A 19,854-nucleotide genomic window follows, 5' to 3' on the forward strand; every position below is an offset into this window, starting at 1 on the left:
AGAGAATGAGTGAGGAAAGATTGACCAAGAGGATATATGTGTTCCGGAGGTGGAGGGAACGAGGAGAAGAGGGAGACCAAATTGGAGGTGGAAAGATGGAGTGAAAAAGATTTTGTGTGATCGGGGCCTGAACATGCAGGAGGGTGAAAGGAGGGCAAGGAATAGAGTGAATTGGAGCGATGTGGTATACAGGGGTTGACGTGCTGTCAGTGGATTGAATCAAGGCATGTGAAGCGTCTGGGGTAAACCATGGAAAGCTGTGTAGGTATGTATATTTGCGTGTGTGGACGTATGGGCCATTTCTTTCGTCTGTTTTTTTTTTTTTTCCAAAAGAAGGAACAGAGGAGAGGTCCAGGTGAGGATATTCCCTCAAAGGCCCAGTCCTCTGTCCTTAACGCTACCTCGCTATTGCGGGAAATAGCGAATAGTATGAAATATATATATATATATATATATATATATATATATATATATATATATATATATATATATATATATATATGTGTGATTTTTTTTTTCGCTGTATCCCGCGAGAGCGAGGTAACGCATGGAAACAGACGAAAAAATGGCCCAACCCACCCACATACACATGTATAAATAATCACGTCCACACACGCATACATACATACCTATACATTTCAACGTATACATATATATACATACACAGACATATCCATACATACACATTTACATAATTCATACCTGCTGCCTTCATTCATTTACGTCGCCACCCCGCCACACACGAAATGACATCCCCCCTCCCCCAGCACGCGCGCGAGGTAGCGCTAGGAAAAGACAACAAAGGCAACATTTGTTCACATTCAGTCTCTAGCTGTCATGTATAATGAACCGAAACCACAGCTCCCTTTCCACATCCAGGCCCCACAAAACATTCCACGGTTTACCCCAGACGCTTCACATGCCCTGGTTCAATCCATTCAGAGCACGTTGGCGCCAGTATACCACATCGTTCCAATTCACTCTATTCCTTGCACATCTTTCACCCTCCTGCATGTTCAGGTCCCGATCACCCGAAATCTTTTTCACTCCATCTTTCCACCTCCAATTTGGTCTCCCACTTCTCCTCGTTCCCTCCACCTCTGACACTTATATCCTTTTTGTCAATCTTTCCTCACTCATTCTCTCCATGTGACCAAACCATTTCAATACACCCTCTTCTGCTCTCTCAACCACACTGTTTTTATTACCACACATATCTCTTACCCAATTATTACTTACTCGATCAAACCACCTCACACCACATATTGTCCTCAAACATCTCATTTCCAACATATCCACCTTCCTCCACACAACCCTACTTATAGCCTACTCCTCGCAACCATATAACATTGTTGGAACCACTATTCCTTCAAACATACCCATTTTTTCTCTCCGAGATAACGTTCTCGTCTTCCACACATTCTTCAACGCTCCCAGAACCTTCGCCCCCTCCTCCTCACTTCCCTAACAACCCCATCCATAAACATATTAAACAACCATGGAGGCATCACACACCCCTGCCGCAAACCGACATTCACTGGGAACCAATCACTTTCCTCTCTTCCTACTCGTACATATGCCTCACATCCTCGACAAAAACTTTTCACTGCTTTTAGCAACTTGCCTCCCATACCATATGCTCTCAATACCTTCCACAGAGTATTTCTATAAACCCTATCAAATGCCTTCTCCAGGTCTATAAATGCTACATATAAAGCCATATATAGATATATATGTATGTATACCATGTCACTCTCCTATATACACTCAGACACACACACACACACACACACACACACACACACACACACACACATACACTAGCCTATGCCAGACACCTATGTTACGGACCAGCCACTTGGGGAGGATTAACAGCTAGATGGACTGTGGACCGGCCTCTGCGAACAGTATTCGAACACATGCTGGTTTGATGACTGGCGTGACGGTCAGTAATGCACCACAGAGATGTGAGTACTGTACATGTACCACAGAGGAATGTAAAAATAACACAGGAATAGAAGCAAAGACTATAAAAACGTCTATGACTTCGTTTCCTGATATTCAGTCTTCCAATCACTTTGCTAGAGAAGATAAAGATCATTGTTTTCTTCTTCACATTAATAAACCTTTAGAATTTTTGAAGAGAATTCTCAAAAGTTGACGTGGAAAAAAAACGAATGTCCTTATAAATGGACCTGTAATGTTCTATGGCATATCACCACTGGACTTACAATGATATCATCCTCTTCAGCACGATTATACGACACTTGAGCACAACTATATTGACCAATAGGCCAAGACACGGAAGTCATGTCGTCTTTCTCGGAGAATTAACAATGTGTGGACAATATAACATGTTCGTTGTACAACCTGTAGTTTGAACTACCAAATGCGACGACCATGAAGGGTGGGTGAAGGTCGTGCAAAGCCAGTAATAGGCTTCCTCTACTGCCAACACACCAGCTTAAGTCTCAGCCTGAGTCAGACTGTGGAACGGTGTCGCATGTCTTTGGTTTCCTCTGTTCTAGGACTAAGTTCTTGGTTATCATAATAATGTGAACTGGAAATGAGTGGTGAGCCTGAGAGGGTCGCCGCTTGAGTTTTTATCATTTTCAACTCTAACAATATGAAGGCATCTTTGACAAAGTAGTGGGCCAATTCCCTTCGTAGACCCTTCTTCCTGCTACAGTACTAAAGAGCAAAATGTAATTTTTGACCCCAAAAAACAAGCCTCTGAGGCCGTGTGTGGTATAAGTGTGAATTGTAATATTTCTGGTGAGCTTTCTATCATCATGACAGTTATGTGTCCCCTTGCACATTAATGGGTCCTTCTGAACATTCGTCCCAGTAGTGAGTCAAAATTCCTTATAAGATGGCCTGGTCAATATCAACAAGCGTGTCACTTAAGGGTCAGGCTAAAGGACAGACGGTCAGACCTAAGGTCGTACCGTCATATGAAACGCTAATATGCTATAAGACCTAACCACAAGAGATTATTGTTCGACCCTTAATTCTCCAGATACTGGAAGTGTCGCCAATACATCTTACGGCTCGACACTCGACCTGGAAGATATTAACACCCCTGCCGCTCTGAGTGGCGGTACACTGACCGTGTGTCACTCTCTCTCTCTCGACACTGGGTATACTGAGATGGTTACAAGCTAGGGTATACAGAACGGCCTACATCTCTACACAAACCTAAGTTTACAGTATGATGCCAACACCTGACACTGACTAGTGGGTTGGGAAACATGGAAGGTTCGACAGTTTACTTAAGCTTCCCTTCCATTATTCTCGTCTCCAGGATGGTGTTTCCCCCGTGAAAGATAACGTCACTACACTGCAGAAGAAGCTGGAACGTCACCTGAGGAAGTGCCATCACGGCTGCATTCCACCTTGGGTGTAAGAATACACGAAAAAACAAATCAGGACCTACGAACTGAAAGCGTCCCCACAGGTGGCCGGACTGAGACTAGACTGGCCTGCCGGCCTTCGCCAGCTCTTCTAAGAATAATGAGTTTGGATACATTCCCGAAACATTTTTCGAAAAGATGGAACTTTACAATAAACTAGGAGTCACTAATCTAGAAGCGTATGGAACACACCATCATATACAGACATTCATGTGTAACATTAAAATGCCTTAACACTCCCAACATAATGACGTGGTATGAACCTTCAATCTTCCGGTTATTTCCTCATCCATTAGAACTAAAACTCTTAATTAGATATGTTAATATACTACTGAGGCTTACCTTGGACAACTCTATCCATAAATGCAAACTCCTTCACACCGAAATTCAGGAAACTAAGCACCACTGATCCGGGCAATGCCTTGTACTGGAAAAAAAGGGAAAAAAACAGGGATTAATTTTCTTCCACTCAGGAAATTACACCAAGGTTAATCTACTTCACATCAAGAAAATCTACATATGTGATAAGGTGCTAAGTATTTACGATCATATTGTCAAACAAGTGCATTTTTACTGACATAATGTGACTTGACAGTTTGTCTTCATTACAACTTTGACATGCGCTGCGTTCAAGTTGTTGACAGCATCGTGTCAGGTCACTCCCTACCCTTTTACTTCTGCCTTTGTGAAGTATTTTTCTTCGTAGCGTGTTTACGTAAGTGTTGGGGTTGGTTGGGAGTGTGTCGGGTCGCAAACCTAATGCACAATCTATGGTCTCCTGAACCACCTTCGTAAAATATCCTTTACTAACTGCTTAAATAATGTACAAAACTGACCGACCTCACGTTATGCAAAACGACACAAAGTTGGCTGCTTAGGCCAGTACGAACAAATATCTTAACGAGCACTGCTAATTTGAACTCAGCGAGTTTTTGGAAGAGTATGGATGACTGTAGATGTAGTAAATTACGGCTTGCAGTCAATCATTATATAGGAGGTCCTCGGGCAGGCAGTGTAGCCACCTGACTGCAATGATAATTTCGGTCTGACTTGCAAACCACAAGACTTCCGGTGAACCATGGTGTATTTCACCTATCATTTACCAACAACAGACACGTCGAGACAACTGACAGGAGAAACATGAGACAGATAGGACATTCCACAGTTGTTAGAGGGAGGTAAGACATAAGAACAAGACCCCACATGGTAAGACATTAAAGAGAGTTAGACAACAAACAGCGCGAGAAACACTTGGCAAAATCAGGCATTTAACCCTGAGCCAGACACCGGACATAGGTCGTACAAATTGACACAAGTCAAACCATCAAACAGAGGTGTTAAATTCAGACCTTGAACGAGACACTGTTAGATATAGGTCGTGTATTAACAACATTAGGTAAAGGAATGGACATACAAAACAGAATTCTGGGCATCAGACAGACCGAGTTATTAGATAGAGGGCGAATGAAACAGATGAGACATTAGACAGAGGGCAAGACAGAAATCGAGACAGACTCGCCGGCAGAGTAGACAGAGACCAGGATATCTGAGTCAGACACCACACAGACGGTCGTCTTAGGTCCACACATTACACTGGTCACCACGATGCAAAGCGCAGGGTTCCAGGTCATCTACGACAGGGGATGATCAAATGATATATCCTTCTCCAGGGACAATGGTAAACATACAACAACCGGGTTCTAAGGAACGCACCAACTTAACCGGGTACTGTTTGGTCGTTAGTCAAATCAACCTCAGAGGCGGTCGCAGGAGGTTAATTCTTACCTCTGACAAATCAATGAAATTTCAACTTCGAAATATTAGTCTTTCCCCACAGTAAGGACCCTTGGGCGACGGGTAATATTACTGGGGCAATATGGTCGTTAGGTCAATGTATAAAACAGGAAGACATTTGATATTGACATTCGAATTATGATCTTACGTTTCCACTCAAAAAGATAATTGTCTGGGTGTTATTATCATCACCATCGTCGCTGAGCACATCAGACCACTCGGGGCGGAGAGGTCTCATGTCATCCACCTTCCAACACATACAAAAGTGAAACTCTTAAAAAAGACCAGAAGCAAAGATGCCCTGAAGAGATGAATAGAAATCGAAACAAGTTCTAAATAAAATGAAACAAAAATTTATGTAAATGAATTAGAAATTAAGAGACCATTTCCTTAAATTACGTCAAATCATATATATATCATATATATATATACATATATATATATATATATTGAAAAGTTTTTATCGAGGATGTAAGGCATGTGTACATATAGGAAGAGAGGAAAGTGATTGGTTCTCAGTGAATGTAGGTTTGCGGCAGGGGTGTGTGATGTCTCCATGGTTGTTTAATTAGTTTATGGATGGGGTTGTTAGGGAGGTGAATGCAAGAGTTTTGGAAAGAGGGGCAAGTATGAAGTCTGTTGGGGATGAGAGAGCTTGGGAAATGAGTCAGTTGTTGTTCGCTGATGATACAGCGCTGGTGGCTGATTCATGTGAGAAACTGCAGAAGCTGGTGACTGAGTTTGGTAAAGTGTGTGAAAGAAGAAAGTTAAGAGTAAACGTGAATAAGAGCAAGGTTATTAGGTACAGTAGAGTTGAGGGTCAAGTCAATTGGGAGGTAAGTTTGAATGGAGAAAAACTGGAGGAAGTAAAGTGTTTTAGATATCTGGGAGTGGATCTGGCAGCGGATGGAACCATGGAAGCGGAAGTGGATTATAGGGTGGGGGAGGGGGCGAAAATCCTGGGAGCCTTGAAGAATGCGTGGAAGTCGAGAACATTATCTCGGAAAGCAAAAATGGGTATGTTTGAAGGAATAGTGGTTCCAACAATGTTGTATGGTTGCGAGGCGTGGGCTATGGATAGAGTTGTGCGCAGGAGGATGGATGTGCTGGAAATGAGATGTTTGAGGACAATGTGTGGTGTGAGGTGGTTTGATCGAGTAAGTAACGTAAGGGTAAGAGAGATGTGTGGAAATAAAAAGAGCGTGGTTGAGAGAGCAGAAGAGGGTGTTTTGAAATGGTTTGGGCACATGGAGAGAATGAGTGAGGAGAGATTGACCAAGAGGATATATGTGTCGTAGGTGGAGGGAACGAGGAGAAGTGGGAGACCAAATTGGAGGTGGAAAGATGGAGTGAAAAAGATTTTGTGTGATCGGGGCCTGAACATGCAGGAGGGTGAAAGGAGGGCAAGGAATAGAGTGAATTGGATCGATGTGGTATACCGGGGTTGACGTGCTGTCAGTGGATTGAATCAGGGCATGTGAAGCGTCTAGGGTAAACCATGGAAAGCTGTGTAGGTATGTATATTTGCGTGTGTGGACGTATGTATATACATGTGTATGGGGGTGGGTTGGGCCATTTCTTTCGTCTGTTTCCTTGCGCTACCTCGCAAACGCGGGAGACAGCGACAAAGCAAAAAAAAAAAAAAAAGAATATTGAAAAGGATCACAATTTTGCGCGTGATCAAGATATTCCTATGAGTCCACGGGGAAAATGAAACACGAAAAGTTCCCAAGTGCACTTTCGTGTAATAATCACATCATCAGGGGAGACACAAGAGAGAAATATAACAGTCAGTTGATATACATCGAAGAGACGAAGCTAAGACGCCATTTGGTAAACATGTGACTGTCCAAAACATACAACGAGCGTTCATAAACTTATCATTTTACAAATCTTATCAACAATAAAGTTATCTAATTTGTATAGACCATCACTAATATTAAGATTATAATTCTTTGTATATCTAATAATAGAAGATTCAATGATATTTCTCTTGGTAATAGAGTTAGAGTTAATAACTGAGATGGCGTTACTCCAGTCAATACAATGATCATAGTTTTTAATATGATTAAACAAGGCATTTGATTCTTGTCCGTTCTTATACTATATTTATGTTGCTTAAGTCTAACAGAAAGATCCTTACCAGTCTGACCAACATAAAATTTATCACAGTTTCCACAAGGGACTTCATAGATGCAACAAAGAGAATTTTCTGGGGAATTCCTGATTAAGATATTCTTTATAGTATTATTGTTGCTAAAGGCAACATTTACATTAAAGGATTTAAGCAGCATGGGAAGCAAAGTGAAATCATTATTGAAAGGGAGAACTAAAAGATTCTTGGTGTCAATGGGAGGTTTGGGCTCAACTCTATAAAATGATTTCCTTGCTAACTTAAGGGATTTATCAATGAAAGATCTAGGGTACTTTAACTTAGATCCAATAGAATATATCTTCTCAAACTCATCATCAATAAACTCTGGACTGCAAATACATAATGCCCCAAGGAACATAGATTGAAATGATGATAATTTAACTCTGTCATGTTGAGATGAGTAGTAATGGATATATGTTGTATGGTTGCGAGGCGTGGGCTATGGATAGAGTTGTGCGCAGGAGGGTGGATGTGCAGGAAATGAGATGTTTGAGGACAATATGTGGTGTGAGGTGGTTTGATCGAGTAAGTAATGTAAGGGTAAGAGAGATGTGTGGAAATAAAAAGAGTGTGGTTGAGAGAGCAGAAGAGGGTGTTTTGAAATGGTTTGGTCACATGGAGAGAATGAGTGAGGAAAGATTGACCAAGAGGATATATGTGTCAAAGGTGGAGGGAACGAGAAGTGGGAGACCAAATTGGAGGTGGAAAGATGGAGTGGAAAAGATTTTGAGTGATCGGGGCCTGAACATGCAGGAGGGTGAAAGGCATGCAAGGAATAGAGTGAATTGGAACGATATGGTATACCGTGGTCGACGTGCTGTCAATGGATTGAACCAGGGCATGTGAAGCGTCTGGGGTAAACCATGGAAAGTCTGTGGGGCCTGGATGTGGAAAGGGAGCTGTGGTTTCGGTGCATTATTACATGACAGCTAGAGACGGAGTGTGAATGAATGTGGCCTTTGTTGTCTTTTCCTAGCACTACCTCGCACACATGAGGGGGGAGGGGGTTGTTATTCCATGTGTGGCGAGGTGGCGATGGGAATAAATAAAGGCAGACAGTATGAATTATGTACATGTGTATATATGTATATGTCTATGTGTGTATAATTATGTATACATTGAGATGTATAGGTATGTATATTTGCGTGTGTGGACGTGTATGTATATACATGTGTATGTGGGTGGGATGGGCCATTCTTTCGTCTGTTTCCTTGCGGTACCTCGCTAACGCGGGAGACAGCGACAAAGCAAAATAAATAGATAAATATATATATATATATATATTTATATATATATATATATATATATATATATATATATATATATATATATATATATATATATATATATATATCCGCTGCGGATGGAACCATGGAAGCGGAAGTGAGACACAGGGTGGGGGAGGGAGTGAAGGTTCTGGGAGCGATGAAGAATGTGTAGAAAGAGAGAACATTTATCTCGGAGAGCAAGAATGGGTATGTGTGAAGGAACAGTGGTTCCAACAATATCATATGTTTGCGAGGCATGAACTATAGATAGGGTTGTGCAGAAGAGGGTGGATGTGTTGGAAATGAAATGAGGACAATATGTGGTGTGAGGTTGTGTGATAAAGTAAGTAACAAAATAATGAGAGAGATGTGTGGAAATAAAGTGTGGTCGAGAGAGCAGAAGATGGTGTGTTGACATGGTTTGGACATATGGAGAAAATGAGTGAGGAAAGATTGACAAAGATGATATATGTGTCAGAGGTGGAGGGAACGAGGACAAGTGGGAAACCAAATTGGAGGTGGGAGGATGGAGTGAAAAGGATTTTGAGCGGTTGGGGCTTGAACAGGAGGGTGAAAGGCGTGCAAGGAATATAGTGAATTAGAACGATGTAGTATATCGGGGTCGGCATGCAGTCAATGGATTGAACCAGGGCATGTGAAGCGTCTGGGGTAAACCATGGAAAGTTTTGTGGGGCCTGGATGTGGAAAGGGAGCTGTGGTTTCGGTGCATTACATATGACATCTAGAGACAGCGTGAACGAATGTCGCCTTTTTTGTCTTTTCCTAGCGCTACCTTGCGGGGGAGGATTCTATTTCATGTGAGGCGGTGTGGCGACAGAATGGATGAAGGCAGCGGGTATGAATATATACATATGTATATATGTATATGTCTGTGTATGTATATGTATGTATGCGTTGAGATGTATAGTTATGTATATGTGCGTGTGTGGGCGTTTATGTATATTCATGTATATGTGGGAGGGTTGGGCCATTATTTCGTGTTTCCTTGCGCTACCTCGCTAACGCGGGAAACGGCGATTAAGTATAAAATTAAATGAATAAAGAGCGTGTCTACTAGTTAGATGTCTTGTGCAAAAATATTGCCATACAGAAAAATAAGAAAACATGTGGTTCATCAACTGATGCATAAATGATTAGATACAATTTGGAATGAGTAGCGGAAAAGTTGGTCAGCGAAACTGTTCGTGCCAGTCACAGCAGGCCTGCCGGCAGCAGACCGTGACAGTGAGTGGGGTATTTGTTGACGTCGCAGGTCTGCACCGGACTCACAGAACAAGACATGAGCAGCTACAGTATAATAACCGCCTGAGCACGACGCTACGTCTCGTGGGTATGCTGGCGTGGCTTTTGACCTGACGTCTATGAGTGAACATTAAAGAAAGGTTTCACTTTCCCCATTATCAAAGTTCAAGAGTTTTCCTCATAGTAAAGTATTCAGTATGACCATGTGTAGTGCCAGGCTGGCCGCTGAGTGGTCCTATAAACTTTTAAATGGAAAACAAACAAAAAATCAGAAAACCATTTCGGTCTTTTTTTTCCTCAACTCTATATGAAATGTGCACTGCTCCTTCACCCGCCAGTTGACGTGAAGGGGAAGTGCCCTGTATCAGTAGTTTTATGTCTACTGAAATATGATTCTCTGAGGAAAGTCTTTGATAAGACGCCATGATACTTTAGTCATTTGTATTTTCCGCGTAGTAACCCCGAAATATGACGTTTAACATTATGGACAGTCTAGTTCTCTGATTCAGTCTAGTTACAGGCAACCTATGACAGACTGCTGTCCTATGACACAACACTGGCTTTTCTTTCCTCTTTAAGCTAAGCTTCACTCATGTGTAGCATTTATCTAAGGTAAGTCGAATGAAAATGAAATGTGCAAAAGAGAAATAGGACGAATACGTTTGAATGCAGACGAAAAATGGTTGTTGCATAATGGGAAATATAAGTTCATCCTAGTTGTTTCCTGCCGAAACGAAATTGATTAGAACACAATCCCTGATGCGTGGGTGTAGGATAGTCTCCGTCCCTGATGCGTGGGTGTAGGATAGTCTCCATCGCCACTTCTAAAAACACATCTTATTGCGTGTGGTCAGAACCAATACAAACCTCTGATCATTTCTCTCCGAATCTCAAATGAGCCGAGGGGCTTACAAGACCATCGTCTGAGTCACAGAACTCCGAAAGAATCGACTGTTCAATATTTCACTACCAAGAAATTACTCGAAATTCTTGATGTGTCAAATACAGCAAAATATACAATACAAACATCTGGCTTGGCTGTCTTATCTTTTAAATCTTTAGTGTATCGACGAAGGAAAACATATATATAGTATGACAAAAATAAGTATAAAGTAAAAGTGTGCCCGACTCTGACAGATGGCTGGCTGCAGTTAGATCTACTGGATGGCGCGGTTTGAACCTGGTCTTGCTATGCACAAGGTTTAAACTTCAACTCTCCTTCTGGAGATACAAAGCCGACGACAAAAACCATAACAAAATCATGATTACTTCGCTCCACAACTTTTCAGTGAAAGTATTTATTTTAACTGACGTATAATGAGACCAATCATTTAACTGGAAAGGAGTTGGCCACTTACCAGGGAACAGCAGAAAGTCTTCACTGAGATACGCTCGAGAGTTCGTATACTTCACCACACTGTTCTGCTCAACGTGTCTGTAAAAAAAATATTTGCCATTTCAATCTCACTGACAAGCAATGATCAATGGTTGTTACACCCCAATCATAAGCCCACAGTATAGTGGCAGCCAATGCATAACAAACAAAAATGAAATTAAATTCACCCAAATTATGTACGGCAAGGATGTTGGCCACCTGCCACACCACCCTAAACATTTATAGTCACTCAAAATCGTCTGCAAGGCTCCCTCGTCGTTCACCAGAACCTGCAGTTCACAATACCGCTCTGGAACAAGTCCAGCGGGTCTCTGATACCGTGATGTCGACAGCTTATTACTAACGGCTGGTGTAGCAAACACCTTCCCGGATAATTCGTAATATGAAAGAGTTTACCAGGACATTAGTCACCATTGCACAACAGCACTTGGTTGGGTTAACGGCTACCGATCTGTAAGGAACCTTTCTTGATGTTAAATACTCGTGTGGCTACTGAATAAACATTTTAAATTTTCTGAAAATAAGAAACGAGAGTATATGGCCAGACAAAATTTCCAAACGGCACGATCATACGATTTTGGGATATATATATATATATATATATATATATATATATATATATATATATATATATATATATATATATGTATATACATATTATTTCTTTATTATCATCATTATCATTTAATACTTAGTTGCTGTCTCCCGCGTTAGCGGGGTAGCGCAAGGAAAGACGAAAGAATGGCCCAACCCACCCACATACACATGTATATACATACACGTCCACATACGCACATATACATACCTATACATTTCAACATATACATATATATACATACACAGACATATACATATATATACATGTACATAATTCATACTTGCTGCCTTTAATCATTCCCGTCGCTACCCCTCCACACATGAAATGACAAGGTTATTAGGTACAGTAGGGTTGAGGGTCAACTCAATTGGGAGGTAAGTTTGAATGGAGAAAAACTGGAGGAAGTAAATTGTTTTAGATATCTGGGAATGGATCTGGAAGCGGATGGTACCATGGAAGCGGAAGTGAATCATAGGGTGGGGGAGGGGGCGAAAATTCTGGGAGCCTTGAAGAATGTGTGGAAGTCGAGAACATTATCTCGGAAAGCAAAAATGGGTATGTTTGAAGGAATAGTGATTCCAACAATGTTGTATGGTTGCGAGGCGTGGGCTATGGATAGAGTTGTGCGCAGGAGGGTGGATGTGCAGGAAATGAGATGTTTGAGGACAATGTGTGGTGTGAGGTGGTTTGATCCAGTAAGTGATGTAAGGGTAAGAGAGGTGTGTGGAAATAAAAAGAGCGTGGTTGAGAGAGCAGAAGAGGGTGTTTTGAAATGGTTTGGGCACATGGAGAGAATGAGTGAGGAAAGATTGACCAAGATAATATATGTGTCGGAGGTGGAGGGAACGAGGAGAAGTGGGAGACCAAATTGGAGGTGGAAAGATGGAGTGAAAAAGATTTTGAGTGATCGGGGCCTGAACATGCAGGAGGGTGAAAGGCGGGCAAGGAATAGAGTGAATTGGATCGATGTGGTATACCGGGGTTGACGTGCTGTCAGCGGATTGAATCAGGGCATGTGAAGCGTCTGGGGTAAACCATGGAAAGTAGTGTGGGGCCTGGATGTGGAAAGGGAGCTGTGGTTTCGGGCATTATTGCATGACAGCTAGAGACTGAGTGTGAACGAATGGGGCCTTTGTTGTCTTTTCCTAGCGCTACCTCGCACACATGAGGGGGGAGGGGGATGGTATTCCATGTGTGGCGAGGTGGCGATGAAAATTAATAAAGGCAGACAGTGTGAATTGTGTGCATGGGTATATATGTATGTGTCTGTGTGTGTATATATATGTGTACATCGAGATGTATAAGTATGCATTTTTGCGTGTGTGGACGAGTATGTATATACATGTGTATGGGGGTGGGTTGGGCCATTTCTTTCGTCTGTTTCCTTGCGCTACCTCGCAAACGCGGGAGACAGCGACAAAGCAAAATAAGAAAATAAATAAAAATAAAATATATATATATATATATATATATATATATATATATATATATTTCTTTTTTTTTTTTTTTCTTTTGCTTTGTCGCTGTCTCCCGCGTCTGCAAGGTAGCGCAAGGAAACAGACGAAAGAAATGGCCCAACCCACCCCCATACACATGTATATACATACGTCCACACACGCAAATATACATACCTACACAGCTTTCCATGGTTTACCCCAGACGCTTCACATGCCCCGATTCAATCCACTGACAGCACGTCAACCCCGGTATACCACATCGCTCCAATTCACTCTATTCCTTGCCCTCCTTTCACCCTCCTGCATGTTCAGGCCCCGATCACACAAAATCTTTTTCACTCCATCTTTCCACCTCCAATTTGGTCTCCCACTTCTCCTCGTTCCCTCCACCTCCGACACATATATCCTCTTGGTCAATCTTTCCTCACTCATTCTCTCCATGTGCCCAAACCATTTCAAAACACCCTCTTCTGCTCTCTCAACCACGCTCTTTTTATTTCCACACATCTCTCTTACCCTTACGTTACTTACTCGATCAAACCACCTCACACCACACATTGTCCTCAAACATCTCATTTCCAGCACATCCATCCTCCTGCGCACAACTCTATCCATAGCCCACGCCTCGCAACCATACAACATTGTTGGAACCACTATTCCTTCAAACATACCCATTTTTGCTTTCCGAGTTAATGTTCTCGACTTCCACACATTCTTCAAGGCTCCCAGAATTTTCGCCCCCTCCCCCACCCTATGATCCACTTCCGCTTCCATGGTTCCATCCGCTGCCAGATCCACTCCCAGATATCTAAAACACTTCACTTCCTCCAGTTTTTCTCCATTCAAACTCACCTCCCAATTGACTTGACCCTCAACCCTACTGTACCTAATAACCTTGCTCTTATTCACGTTTACTCTTAACTTTCTTCTTTCACACACTTTGCCAAACTCAGTCACCAGCTTCTGCAGTTTCTCACATGAATCAGCCACCAGCGCTGTATCATCAGCGAACAACAACTGACTCACTTCCCAAGCTCTCTCATCCCCAACAGACTTCATACTTGCCCCTCTTTCCAAAACTCTTGTATTCACCTCCCTATATATATATATTCTTTATTCCTACATATTCATCATTTCCCGCATCAGCGAGGTAGCGCTAAGAACAGAGGACTGAGCCTTAAGAGGGAATATCCTCACTTGGTCCCTTTCTCTGTTCCCTTCTTTTGGAAAATTAAGAAATGGGAGGGAGAGGATTTCCAGCCCCTTCATCAAGATCATGGATCTATATGTCGACATGTCTACAGTTAATTTGAAATGCGGCTCTTTATCTCGTTTGTATCCGCTGAACTTGAAGTTGTAACTTTGAGTGCTGACACTGAAACTGATAAGATCACAAATATATCGTATGTGGACTTAAAGCATTAGTGAATGGCTTTATTATTAATACTGAGTTCTGCACACGACATGCATCATCGGGTAAGCGGAACCTGGGGGTAGTGTCTGTCGTCTAAACAATTACTCCATCATCTTGTAGCCGTTGGTGTAGATATAAATAAAACTTGGGTATTTAATGAATGTAATGAGTATGTGAGTCGCTGGTGGACTTCCATCCCAGGTGCATTACATTTATTCGAGGAGAGCCAGTCGGTGTTGCTTTCAGTTAATGGTTTCCACCACTGTTTTTAAATCACCAGCTGATCACACTTCATACCTCAACCAAATTTACACGTTGGCAAAGGAAATGAAGTGTGACGTCCAGGGGCGTAGTGCCTCCCTAAACAAGGTCACCAGCAACGTCACTCCAAACAAGATGTAATGTACGCCTCCCTCCTCACATGAAGTGTTCATACTAAAATGATGAATGCCAAATAATATACCGTATCTATTTCTTCCTGGCTGTCTTAACACCGGATATATAACTCAGATGTTCTGCTCGAAATCGGGGTAAGGCACATTTGCTTCAACTTACACTCTAGCGATTATCCTACATGTGACAACTTCAAGAAATTTACAAGTATTTCTTCTGGGACAAATTCAGTGTCCTTAAGCTGTAGTCGCTTGTCAAAGAATAATTCTGTGGACCATAGTCAAATTTTGAACTAAACAGGGATTCACATACCGTACCAGAAATTTGATGTCAGCTCCCCTTGACTATTGGCTAAGTATTTCTAAGATGTTTTTCTTATACGTGTAGAGTGATAAATATGTTTACCAATTAAGTCTACTACCAAAGTTCATACCCAAAAAAATTTGCCACATTTTTGAAAGATGTTCGAAAGTATTTTCTATTCATTAATCTTTTAAGACAATATACCGAAACTTACACTGTGAAATCTTAAATCCCACAAGAACCACGGTAAGAAGGATCACAGAACGGCTTGAATCCCACCAGCCGAAAATGTGCATCTATGGACTAGTGCCACAATGCAAACTTGTCAGAAGTATCTAACATTACTGGAGACGAATACGGGGACAATATTAGGTCTAGTCGCAAAAGGTCGGGGCACTCTCTCTCTCTCTCTCTCTCTCTCTCTCTCTCTCTCTCTCTCTCTCTCTCTCCCCCGGCGGACAACTGTTGATGGGGAAACGATCTTGTACAACCAGTTTTTAATGAACTTGTATCAGTGGCACGGCAACGCCAGCAACACAATGATATTTCGCTTACTGTCTTAAGGTTACAACAGAAAGGGCGCTTTTTCAGGGCGAGAAAACGGTAGGGTAGGGAGCTAAACACAAACAAGTCTCGCACATACAGATATGTCTTCAGCCGTCCATTAACATTTCTTTAATACAGCGCGGTAGTCGTGGACTTTCTGAAAACGTTACTGGACATAACCAAAATCAGCAAAAGTACAAGTATCTCCAGTGGAATCAATCTACAACCATAAACTAAGAACCTCGACACCAGGCATCAGCACGTCCTATAACAGTATCGGATCACCTTAACAGCATATTATACTACCCAAAAATCTCTACAGTAAATGTGAGAGCACACTACTGTCATTCACAGATCACTGCACACAATGACAGTGAGAAAACGAAAAACAGAAATTTCTCAGTTCTCACACTACCGCGTCCACTCACAGGTTCACACAAAATATTAGAAATATCATCATCCATCATCGATCACCCGCAATACTGAGAACTATTAATCTTTCATAATAATTCATGCCAAAACACATCACTTGAAAATGAGAGCAGAAGTTTCCCATCTGAAACTGAGAGAGCATCTCCATCAGGCCAAGGGATAACATGAAAGCGTCGTTGTATTGTTAGGTTCTGCACCACCCACACAAAGTTACACTAAATACTCTAAAGTGATAGTCATCTTATATTGCGCAATGAAAATCACAAAATATTGATACTAGGAACAAAGAAACACTAATAACATGCAAAATGCTACTGCAAAATCATAAATGTGAGATTCTTTGGATACTAATGGAATGCCGTCCCATATACTAACCCTGCACCCAGTACCCTTTCCTGATTTCTCAGGCGACGCCTGAAGTTGGTGTGTACTTTGATGTCGCGTGTGAAGCACAAGCCCCCTGAGGCACCAATACTTGCTACTGCTATAATGGGAAAGCCTAAGCTTGCTTTAACGTGTCGTGAACCATACTGCTTTCTGCTTATCTCTGCTTTCCATCATTTTACTTGATATCACTCATACTTCCTGGTATTATTGTATTTTCTACCCTAAAACCAGAATCACAAAACACATCAGTACAACAATGTATATTTCTTGAACGAGGTGCTTGTTGCTGGTCTCAGCAGAGTAGCCAGTTTTCATCTAGCAATTTCCCTTTTTGAAGCAGTTGGTTCCAGTTCAAACGCCTTCCAATGTAGGAGTAACTGACTCCTCAGGCAAATACATGCCTTAATCATGATACTCTCGAATGAATGGTAAGGTATAAGAAAAAAGTCGAGGTGTTCAGCACCAAAACAACGGGGAAATATATATATATATCAACTGCTAGAGATTACTTATTTTTTAAAGCAATGCAAAACAAATAATTTTGGAAATATTAGTCCACCATATTCTATACTAACATTGATGTCCATGGTATCGGCAATACAGTCTTTCCGTTGGTATGGTATTCGACAAGGTTTTGAATCTCCGAGAAGCAAGCACTGAAAGGTTCATAACAAATGAATGATCTTTCTACCAGGCGACTGGGTGAGGGAAGACCAACAAGCCGCATGGCAGTGCTAAGCAGGTCTGCGTGACCACAGGCTCTGGCTGATCCTTACCTCACCGACAAGCACCAGATCGCCATGATTAGAGTTCTGAGGTGAATACACCTACAGAAATGTTCGTGTCATCCACGGCAAACTTGATATTATGTCCATAATTTTATATCTACACCCACACAAATGTACGCACACGCACATGCATGAACAAACCAGTTATATATATATATATATATATATATATATATATATATATATATATATATATATATATATTGGAAAGGATCACAATTTTGCGCGTGATCAAGATATTCCTAGGATCCTAGTCCGGGGGGAAAATGAAACACGATAAGTTCCCAAGTGCTCTTTCGTGTAATAATCACATCATCAGGGGAGACACAAGAGAGAAATATAAGTCAGTTGATATACATCGAAGAGACAAAGCTAGCACTTGGGAACTTATCGTGTTTCATTTTCCCCGTGGACTCATAGGAATATACTTAATCACGCATAAAATTGTGATCTTTTCCAATATATACACATGTACACATTCATAGTTGCTGCCTTCGTCCATTCCCGTCGCCACCCCGCCACACATGAAATGCCCCCCCCCCCCCCCCCCACGCACGAGGTAGCGATAGGAAAAGACAATCAAAGGCCACATTCGTCCACACTGTCTCTAGTTGTCATATGTAATGCAACGAAACACAACTCTCTTTCCACATCCAGGCCCCACAAAACTTTCCATGATCTACCCCAGACGCTTCACATACCCTAGTTCAATCCATTGACAGCACGTCGGCCATGGTATACCACATCGTTCCAATTCACTCTATTCCTTGCACGCCTTTCACCCTCCTGTATGTTCAGGCCCCGATCGCTCAAAATTTTTTTTCACTCCATCCTTCCACCTCCAATTTGGTCTCCCACTTCTCGTTCCCCCCACCTCTGACACATATATCCTCTTAGTTAGTCTTTTCTCACTCATTCTCTCCATGTGACCAAACCATTTCAATACATCCTCTTCTGCTCTCTCAACCACACTCTTTTTATTGCCACACATCTCTCTTACCCTTTCATTACTTACTCGATCAAACTACCTCACACCACATATTTTCCTCAAACATTTCATTCCAGTACATCCACCCTCCTCCGCACAACCCTATTTGTTGCCCATGCCTCGCAACCATATAACATTGTTGGAACCATTATTCATTTAAACATACTATTTTTGCTCTCCGAGATAACATTCTAGCCTTCCACACATTCTTCATCGCTCCCGGAACCTTCGCCTCCTCCCCCACCCTGTGACTCACTTCCGCTTCCATGGTTCCATCCGTTGCTAAATCCACTCCTAGGTATCTAAAACACTTCACTTCCTCCAGTTTTTCTCCATTCAAACTTACCTCCCAATCAACTTGTTCCTCAATCTTACTGTACCTAATAACCTTGCTCTTATTCACGTTTACTCTCAGCTTTCTTCTTTCACACACTTTACCAAACTCAGTCAACAACTTCTGCAGTTTCTCACCCGAATCAGCCACCAGCGCTGTATCATCAGCGAATAACAAATGACACTTCCCAAGCCCTCTCATCCACAACAGATTGTATACTTGCTCCTCCCTCCAAAACTCTTGCATTCACCTCCCTAACAACCCAATCCATAAACAAATTAAACAACCATGGAGACATTACGCACCCCTGCCGCTCCCCCCCCCCCCTTCCCTCCCTCCCTCTCACTGGCCGTGGTGTCAGGCTATGTACGGTAAGTCTTTGAACCCGTATTATTAATTTCGGCATTTTGTTCATATATGTAGCATGTCTTCTGTAATCAAACACAATGCCAATGAAAAATAGTGAAAATTTGTCTTGGTAGTTAAGATGTAGTAATGAAACCTAACCCAGTAAGGCGATATTATTATCTGCTGTCTTCGAAATAAAAGTAAATTGCGATCAACAAAAACGAAGTCGTGAAAATCTAGATTCTGTGCAGTACTCACCAGTCAGTTAATCTCGTGCACAGTATTTCACCAGCATTTGTTTTGCATAAGGTACGCTCTGCTGCAATTATCGTAGTCGATGTTCATAAGTGCCAAAGACGATAGTATGTCACGTTTTCACAGATACGTTTTAATAACATCCACGTCCCTATGGTGGCCATCGGCACGAAGAATAAGTCCTTAAAATAAATACTGGCGTAATAGATGGCGAATCTAATTGCATTCAAAATCTACCATGAATATATCTGATCATCTAAAAACAGAATCACATACTTTGTTTCGTTTTTCTGTTGCTGTGGTTTTCATTGACCTTTGTCTT

At 41.8% G+C, this 19,854-nt stretch overlaps 1 protein-coding gene across 1 annotated transcript in view; it reads right to left on the reverse strand.

Annotated features, from left to right (window-relative positions):
* LOC139746597 (ADP-ribosylation factor-like protein 2-binding protein) overlaps positions 1-19,651 on the reverse strand; it is a 139,082-nt gene extending 119,431 nt beyond the window's left edge. Inside the window, exons 1-3 of the mRNA XM_071658001.1 lie at positions 19,536-19,651; positions 11,252-11,328; positions 3,756-3,840 (exon numbers count right to left, since the gene is read on the reverse strand). The gene's annotated coding sequence lies outside the window, so the exon portion shown is untranslated. The remainder of the gene's footprint in view (positions 1-3,755; positions 3,841-11,251; positions 11,329-19,535) is intronic.
* Positions 19,652-19,854: the final 203 nt, after the last annotated feature.

This window comes from Panulirus ornatus, chromosome 65 (genome assembly GCF_036320965.1).
Source record: "Panulirus ornatus isolate Po-2019 chromosome 65, ASM3632096v1, whole genome shotgun sequence".
Classification (NCBI taxonomy): Eukaryota; Metazoa; Arthropoda; class Malacostraca; order Decapoda; family Palinuridae; genus Panulirus; species Panulirus ornatus.